This window comes from Vigna angularis, chromosome 1, assembly GCF_016808095.1.
Source record: "Vigna angularis cultivar LongXiaoDou No.4 chromosome 1, ASM1680809v1, whole genome shotgun sequence".
Taxonomy (NCBI): Eukaryota; Viridiplantae; Streptophyta; class Magnoliopsida; order Fabales; family Fabaceae; genus Vigna; species Vigna angularis.
The window spans coordinates 31,607,639-31,616,605 of record NC_068970.1 but is presented as its reverse complement, the minus strand read 5'-3'; the positions used below and the strand labels follow the sequence as shown (position 1 = coordinate 31,616,605).

The window sequence follows — 8,967 nt, the reverse complement described above, 5'->3', positions numbered from 1 at the left end:
AAAAGATTGATGAATTCCTAAAGTATATGAGAGTGGATAAGATGAAATTGATAACCCCAACAACATACTCATCCATATCATTCATTACGTGTTTGTTTTACTCTTTTTGTCATTGATCAAATTCATGCATACATGTTTAATTACTGTCTTTTGCATTAAAAACCTACAATCAATCATTCACAAGTCTTAAATAATGAACAAATCAGATAACTAACTAGGCCGTGAGTCCTTTGGGAAAACGATACTTGGTCTTACCTAGTTTTATTACTTGATACGATTCGGTCACACTTGCCGATTGTTAAACAAGTTTGTGGCGCCGTTTTTGGTGTTCATAAATTTGTCGTCACCCATCTCCTAAGTCAATGACACTAACTTCATCTGGAATCTGAACAGTCTGAAATGGTCTCTCTGAATCTTGAGACTATTCCTCAGTGAGTTGAGTGGCCATCTGCCCTATCTAATCAGTCAAACTCTGAATGACAGCTTGTGTTTCCTACTGAAACTCCATGTTCTCTTGCTTGAACTGAAGGTTTTGCATGGTCATCTGCTCTAATAACTTCTTCAATGTAAGCTCAGAAGTAGAAGGCTGAGGAGCTATTTCGGCAGGCTCATAAGACTGCAGCTGCTGTAGCTCCTGGACTGGTGGAGGCATAAAAGCATTCTGAGATGGTGCTTCCTGATATTGCTGTTGCTGTAGGGTACCCTACCATCCCAAGTTAGTGTCATTCCATCCAGGATTATTGTTGTAACCATACTGAGCAGGGAAGAATTCATCCAAGAACAATCGCTTAAGATCTTCCCAAGAAGTGATACACCCTAAAGGAAGACAATAAAGCCAATCCCTTGCTACTCCTTGTAATGATTGCGGAAATGCCTTTAAGAACATATCGTCATCCTGGACATGTGGAGGTTTCATTGAAGAGCACATGATGTGGAAGTCCTCCAAATGTTGATGTGGGCATTCACCTGCAAAACCATGAAACTTAGGCAGCAATTGTATCAGTCCAGTGTTAAGAACGCAGTGAACATCATCCTCAGTAGGTGGAACCGGCTCCTAAGGAGCACTCTCAGAAGTTGGGGAATGAGCCATAGTGATCTCAGCATAAAAATCAGCAGAATAAACATGAGGACTGTACTCAGAGTTAGTGCAGAAGGAGAATCATAATCAGAGGCACTGGCAGAATAAGCAGTATTCACAAAATCAAAATAGGTAGACATGGAACAAAGGAAATACTAAAAATTACGAAAGAAAGAAAACACAACACAATTAAACATGCAACACGCACACACAAAACAGAACATCACATCACAACACAACACACACTAACACAACGAAGACCTAAGACCGAACCGTTGGTCCCCAGCAGCGGCGCCAAAATTTGATGCGGTTGTCACGGCCCATCAAATTTGATGTGCATTAAAAATGCAGTATAGTGCTAGGAAGTAACTCCTAGGTCGTCTCTCAAGGACCAATTGTGGTTCAGGTAATACGTCGAACACATTAGAGGGAGGGTTTTGTGAAAGGTTTGTGATGCAATTGAACTAAAAAAAATGAAAATTAAACACAACTGAATATAAATGAAAGCATTAAAATGGAAACTACAACAGATAAATATCCAAACACATTCACCACCAAAAAGAAAAAAATCATTTCAACATAAAATATAAAATATTTTAAGACAAAAGAAATAAAAGAAAATAAAACTTCTCTACCGTGACCCATTCATCTACCAAAAGAAATTGAAATTGCAAATGCTTCTAAAAGTCCTCTTTGGCCGTGACACTTCCATGTGTTCCATTCAAAGAAAATTAAAATAAGTGAAATGCTTCCCCTGGTTCCTCTTTGGCCGTGACAGTACAACTATTCTCTAAAGAAAATAATAATTTCTCCTCCTCTAAACGTAACAAGCTGCCACCTATTAAACTAAATCCAAATGCTCTAAAGGGAAATCAATGATCACCGTGCTTGATTTCTAAAAGAAAGAGAAATCCCATTGCCTTTGCTCCTGGACGTGACTTCCCACCAACTTTCACTTAATCACTTCTTCATTTCTCAAAGAAAAGAAATCTCCAAAGCATTAAATCACCAAATGAAAATGATAAAGGCTTCTAGCATGCACACTATTCCAGCCGTGACACCACTCTCTCCCTCTCGGTGGCTGCTCGAACACATCTAAGCTCTCTCCCCAACGCTGCTTCGCTTCTCTTCCAGCAACCCGTGTAGCACCTCCGGATGTGACTTCTCCGCGCACAGCACCACTTCCAAAACAAGTGACGACTGGAGCTTAAATCCAAAGACTCCTCCCGTGCTGCTGCTGCCCAACACACGTACAGGCCGAGACACCACTTCTTTGGAATTCAACCGTAACCCTCCATTCTAGCACTCGTCTGGCTGTGCACTTGCTTCTATCCAAACTAATAAAATGAACTTCGCCCCCTCTAGGTTGCGGCTGGAGCTTGTCTTCACGTGCTGGACCGTGGAAGCTTGAAGACTGTACGTGGGTTGCTGCTGGACGTGTGCTGGATGCACCCCCCATTTTCGCTGGACGCTGCTTGCTATTAATTGCTCATGGTCGTGGTTGTTTGTGTGTTGTGCTCTGGATCACGCTGCTTTGCTGGATGCATTTTCTTTTTGGAGTTCCTTCCACGTGTTGCCTCCTGGACCAGGCCAAGTGCTTCTGCCACCACGTGTTGCTGGTGGGCTTCTCTACGCGCACCTTTTCTCCCATTCTCGGTGCTGCTGCTTCATGGACGCGTGGTGGACTTCCTCAAAAGCTATGGACCACGGACTAATCAAATTTCCAGACGCAACCCCCTCTTACGTGTGTTGCTGTTTCTGCTGGAGCACGCTACGTGTTGTCTTCACGTGGGCCTCTTGCTTCCTCTCCAACGTGCAACGCTGGATGGCTGCTCCTCTACGTGTTGGACCAGCTGTGTGTCACACCCTTCATTCAAGCTGTTGGACCGCGTTTCCCCATGGGCCGTGTGCTATTTGCTTCCAGCGCTCTACATCGTGTGCACCTCCCAAAGAAGCTCCCGAACATGTGATTCAATGTGGGCTGGTGTTGGATGCAATAATTGAATCATGTGATTCAAAGGGCCAAAGAGTAAAATCACCATAGTGTCCTCTTTCTAGTGCACACTTCTTTTATGAAGAGTCTTGAATTAAGTAACAACCTTCCAAATGTCCCAAATTGTATTTCCAAAATTTTTCTATAATTAATAAATCAAATAATTAGCCTCAGATAAATCAAATTAATTAAAATAAGAATTTCTGGTCAAATTAAGCACAATTAACAAAAACAGAAAAATATCACACATTTAAGCACAATTCCCTGATTAATTATAGCACAATAAACTAAGTGAAATCGAGAAAATATTGACTCATCAGTCCACTTCGCCCACTTCGTCCACTTCTCCACTTCGTCCACTTCGACCACTTCGTCCACTTCGTCCACTTCTCCACTTCGTCCACTTCGACCAATTCGACCACTTCGTCTACTTCCTCCACTTCCTCCACTACCTCCACGTCCTCCACTTGCTCCACTTCCGCCACTTCCTCCACTTTGTAAACTCCGTCCACTTTGTTAACTCCGTCCACTTCGTCCACTTTGTCCACTTCGTCCACTTTGTCCACTTCGTCCACTTCGTCCACTTCGTCCACTTCGTCAACTTCGTGGACTCGACCACATCCTCTACTTCGTCCACTTTAACCACTTTGTCCTAGTCGTCCATCGTCCACTTCGTCCAGTTCGTCCACTTCATCCACTTTGTCCACTTCTTCCAGTTCGACCACTTTGTCCACTTCGTCACCTCCACCACTTCGTCCACTTCGACCACTTTGTCCACTTCATCCACTTCCACCACTTCGTCCTATTCGTACACTTCGTCCACTTCAACCAGTTGGTCCACTTCGTCCACTTCTACCACTTCGTCCACTTTGTGAACTTCGTCCACTTCTACCACTTCGTCCACTTTGTGAACTTCGTCCACTTCGTCCAATTCGTCCACTTCATCCAATTCGTCCACGTCGTCCACTTCTTCCAGTTCGACGACTTTGTCCACTTCGTCACTTCTACCACTTCGACCACTTCATCCACTTTCACCACTTCGTCCTATTCGTCCACTTTGACCACTTCGTCCATTGTGTCCACTTCGTCCATTTTTAACACTTCTCCCACTTCGTCAACTTCGTCCACCTCGTCCACATCGTCCAAATCATCCACTTCCTCCACTTCATGAACTTCATCCACTTCGTCCACTTCAACCACTTCGTCCAACTCGTCCACTTCGCCCACTTCGTCCACTTCGTCCACTTCGTCCAATTCCTCCACTTCCTCCACTTCCTCCACGTCCTCAACATCCTCCACTTGCTCCACTTCCTCCACTTCGTCCACTTTGTAAACATCGTCCATTTCGTTCACTCCGTCCACTTCGTCCACTTCGTCGACTTCGACCACATCCTCTAGTTCGTCTACTTCGTCCACTTCATCCAATTTGTCCACTTCTTACAGTTCGATCACTTTGTGCACTTTGTCACTTCGTCCACTTCGTCCACTTCGACCACTTCGTCCTATTCGTATACTTCGTCCACTTCGACCACTTCTTCTAATTCGTCCAATTCGTCCAATTCAACCACTTCCTCCACTTCCTCCACTTCGTCAACTTCATCCACTTCGTCCACTTCGACCACTTCGTCCACTTCTTCCACTTTGTCCACTTCGTCCACTTCGTCAACTTCGTCCACTTCCTCCACTTCCTCCACTTCCTCCACTTCGTCAACTTCGTCCACTTCGTCCAGTTCGTCCACTTTGTGCACTTCGTCAACTTCGTCCACTACGTCCACTTCGTCCACTTCGTCAACTTCCTCCACTTCCTCCACGTCATCCAGTTCGTCCAGTTCGTCCACTTAGTCGACTTTGTCCAATTCGTCCAATTCGTCCACTTCGTCCATTTCGTCAACTTCGTCAACGTCGTCCACTTCGTCCACTTCGTCAACTTTCTCCACTGCCTCCACTTCCTCCACTTCCTCCACTTCCTGTTCTTCCACCACTTCGTCCACTTCGTTCACTTCGTCAACTTCGTCCACTTCATCCACTTCCTCCACTTCCTCCGCTTCATCCACTTCCTCCACTTCGTCCATTTCGTCGACTTCGTCCACTTCGTCAACTTCCTTCACTTCCTCCACTTCCTCCACTTTGTCCATTTCATCAACTTCGTCAATCTCGTCGACGTCGTCCACTTCATCCACTTCCTCAACTTCGTTCACTTCGTCCACTTCGTCCACTTCGTCCACTTCGTCTACTTCGTCCACTACGTCAACTTCGTCCACTTCGTCAACTTGGTCAACTTCCTCCACTTCCTCCACGTCATCCAGTTCGTCTAGTACGTCCACTTCGTCAGCGTCGTCAACTTCGTCAACTTGGTGCACTTCGTCAACTTCATCCACTTTGTCAACTTCGTCAACTTCCTCCACTTCCTCCACATCGTCCACTTCGCCATGTCCACTTCGTCCACTTCGTCAACTTCCTCAACTTCCTCCACTTCCTCCATTTAGTCCACTTCGTCGACTTCGTCCACTTTGTCTACTTCGTCCACTTCGTCCATTTCGTCGACTTCGTATACTTCGTCCACTTCCTTCACTTCGTCCACTTCGTCCACTTCCTCCACTTCGTCCACTTCCTCCACTTCGTCCATTTCGTCCACATTGTCCACTTCGTCCACTTCGTCCACTTCGTCTACTTCGTCAACTTCGTCCACTTCCTCCACTTCGTCCAATTCGTCCAATTCGTCCACTTCGTCCACTTCCTCCACTTCCTCCACTTCCTCCACTTCCTCCACTTCCTCCACTACGTCTACTTCGTCCACTTCGTCAACTTCCTCCACTTCCTCCACTTCCTCCACTTCCTCCACCTCCTCCACTTCCTCCACTTCCTCCACTTCGTCCACTTCCTCCACTTTGTCCACCTCGTCCACTTCGTCCACTTCCTCCACTTCCTCCACTTCCTCCACTACGTCCACTTCGTCAACGTCCTCCACTTCCTCCACTTCCTCCACTTCCTCCACCTCCTCCACTTCCTCCACTTCGCCCACTTCCTCCACTTTGTCCACCTCGTCCACTTGGTCCACTTTGTCCACTTCCTCCACTTCGTCAACTTCGCCCACTTCATCCAGTTCGTCCACTTCGTCCACTTCGTCCACTTCGTCCACTTCATCCACTTTGTCCACTTCGTCCAATTCGAACACTTCGCCAACTTCGTCAACTTCCTCCACTTCCTCCACTTCCTCCACGTCATCCAGTTCGTCCAGTTCGTCCACTTTGTCCAATTCGTCCAATTCGTCCAATTCGTCCACTTCGTCCACTTCGTCTACTTCGTCAACTTCGTCAACGTCGTCCACTTCGTCCCCTTCGTCCACCTCGTCCACTTCGTCCACATCTTCCACTTCGTCAACTTCGTCTACTTCGCCCACTTCGTCTTTTCGTGAACTTCGTCCACTTCCTCCACTTCCTCCACTTCGTCCACTTCGTCACCTTCGTCAACTTCGTCCACTTCCTCCACTTCGTCCACTTTGTCCACTTCCTCCACTTCGTCAACTTCGCCCACTTCATCCAGTTCGTCCACTTCTTCCACTTCGTCCACTTCATCCACTTCGTCCACTTCGTCCACTTCGTCCAATTCGAACACTTCGTCAACTTCCTCCACTTCCTCCACTTCCTCCACATCATCCAGTTCGTCCAGTTCGTCCACTTTGTCCAATTCGTCCAATTCGTCAGCTTCGTACATTTCGTCAACTTCGTCAACATCGTCCAGTTCATCCACTTCGTCTACTTCGTCCACTTCGCCAACTTCCTCCACTGCCTCCACTTCGTCCAATTCGTCCACTTCGTCCACTTCGTCAACTTCCTCAACTTCCTCCACTTCCTCCACTTCACCCACTTCCTGCACTTCGTCCACTTCGTCAACTTCCTCCACAACCTCCACTTCGTCCACATCGTCCACTTCGTCAACTTCCTCAACTTCCACCACTTCCTCCACTTCCTGCACTTCGTCCACTTCGTCCACTTCGTCAACTTCGTCAACTTCGTCCACTTCGTCCACTTCGTCCACTTCGTCAACTTCCTCCACCTCCTCCACTACGTCCACTTCGTCCACTTCGTCAACTTCCTCAACTTCCTCCACATCCTCCACTTCCTCCACTTCCTGCACTTCGTCCACTTCGTCAACTTCGTCCACTTCCTCCACTTCCTCCACTTCGTCGACCTCGTCCACTTCGTCCACTTCCTCCACTTCGTCGACCTCGTCCACTTCCTCCACTTCCTCCACTTCTTCCACTTCGTCCACTTCGCCCACTTCGTCCACTTCCTCCACTTCCTCCACTTCCTCCACTTGGTCCACTTCGTCCACTTCGTCAACTTCGTCCACTTCCTCCATTTCGTCCACTTTGTCCACTTCCTCCACTTCGTCAACTTCGCTCACTTCATCCACTTCGTCCACTTCATCCACTTCGTCCACTTCGTCCAATTCGAACACGTCGTCAACTTCCTCCACTTCCTCCACTTCCTCCACGTCATCGAGTTCGTCTAGTTCGTCCACTTTGTCCAATTCGTCCAATTCGTCCAATTCGTCCACTTCGTCTACTTCGTCAACTTCGTCAACGTCGTCCACTTCGTCCCCTTCGTCCACCTCGTCCACTTCGTCCACCTCTTCCACTTCGTCAACTTCGTCTACTTCGCCCACTTCGTCCACTTCGGGAACTTCGTCCACTTCCTCCACTTCCTCCACTTCCTCCACTTCGTCCACTTCGTCAACTTCGTCCAGTTCGTCCACTTCTTCCACTTCGTCCACTTCGTCCACTTCGTCCAATTCGAACACTTCGTCAACTTCCTCCACTTCCTCCACTTCCTCCACGTCATCCAGTTCGTCCAGTTCCCAGTTCGTCCAGTTCGTCCACTTCTTCCACTTTGTCCAATTCGTCCAATTCGTCCACTTCGTCCATTTCGTCAACTTCGTCAACGTCGTCCACTTCGTCCACTTCGTCCACTTCGTTTACTTCGTCCACTTCGTCAACTTCCTCAACTTCCTCCACTTCCTCCACTTCCTGCACTTCGTCCACTTCGTCAACTTCCTCCACTGCCTCCACTTCGTCCAATTCGTCCACTTCGTCAACTTCCTCAACTTCCTCCACTTCCTGCACTTCGTCCACTTCTCGCACTTCGTCCACTTCGTCCACTTCGTCCACTTCGTCAACTTCCTCCACTTCCTCCATTTAGTCCACTTCGTCGACTTCGTCCACTTTGTCTACTTCGTCCACTTCGTCCATTTCGTCGACTTCGTATACTTCGTCCACTTCCTTCACTTCGTCCACTTCCTCCACTTCGTCCACTTCGTCCACTTCCTCCACTTCGTCCACTTCGTCCACTTTGTCCACTTCGTCGACTTCGTCCACTTCGTCCACTTCATCCACTTCGTCTACTTCGTCAACTTCGTCCACTTCCTTCACTTCCTCCACTTCCTCCACTTCGTCCAATTCGTCCAATTCGTCCACATCGTCCACTTCCTCCACTTCCTCCACTTCCTCCACTTCCTCCATTTCCTCCACTTTGTCCACTTCCTCCACTACGTCTACTTCGTCCACTTCGTCAACTTCCTCCACTTCCTCCACTTCCTCCACCTCCTCCACTTCCTCCACTTCCTCCACTTCGTCCACTTCCTCCACTTTGTCCACCTCGTCCACTTCGTCCACTTCCTACACTTCCTCCACTTCCTCCACTACGTCCACTTCGTCAACGTCCTCCACTTCCTCCACTTCCTCCACCTCCTCCACTTCCTCCACTTCGCCCACTTCCTCCACTTTGTCCACCTCGTCCACTTGGTCCACTTCGTCCACTTTGTCCACTTCCTCCACTTCGTCAACTTCGCCCACTTCATCCAGTTCGTCCACTTCGTCCACTTCGTCCACTTCATC

The 8,967-nt window shown here is 48.0% G+C and overlaps 1 long non-coding RNA gene across 1 annotated transcript; it reads right to left on the bottom strand.

The window, feature by feature from the left end:
• Positions 1 to 226: 226 nt before the first annotated feature.
• Positions 227 to 2,904, bottom strand: LOC128194948 (uncharacterized). The gene is made up of 2 exons (XR_008246421.1): positions 1,962 to 2,904; positions 227 to 966 (listed from the first exon to the last, which is right to left on the bottom strand). It is a non-coding gene; the product is annotated as an uncharacterized LOC128194948 (long non-coding RNA).
• Positions 2,905 to 8,967: the final 6,063 nt, after the last annotated feature.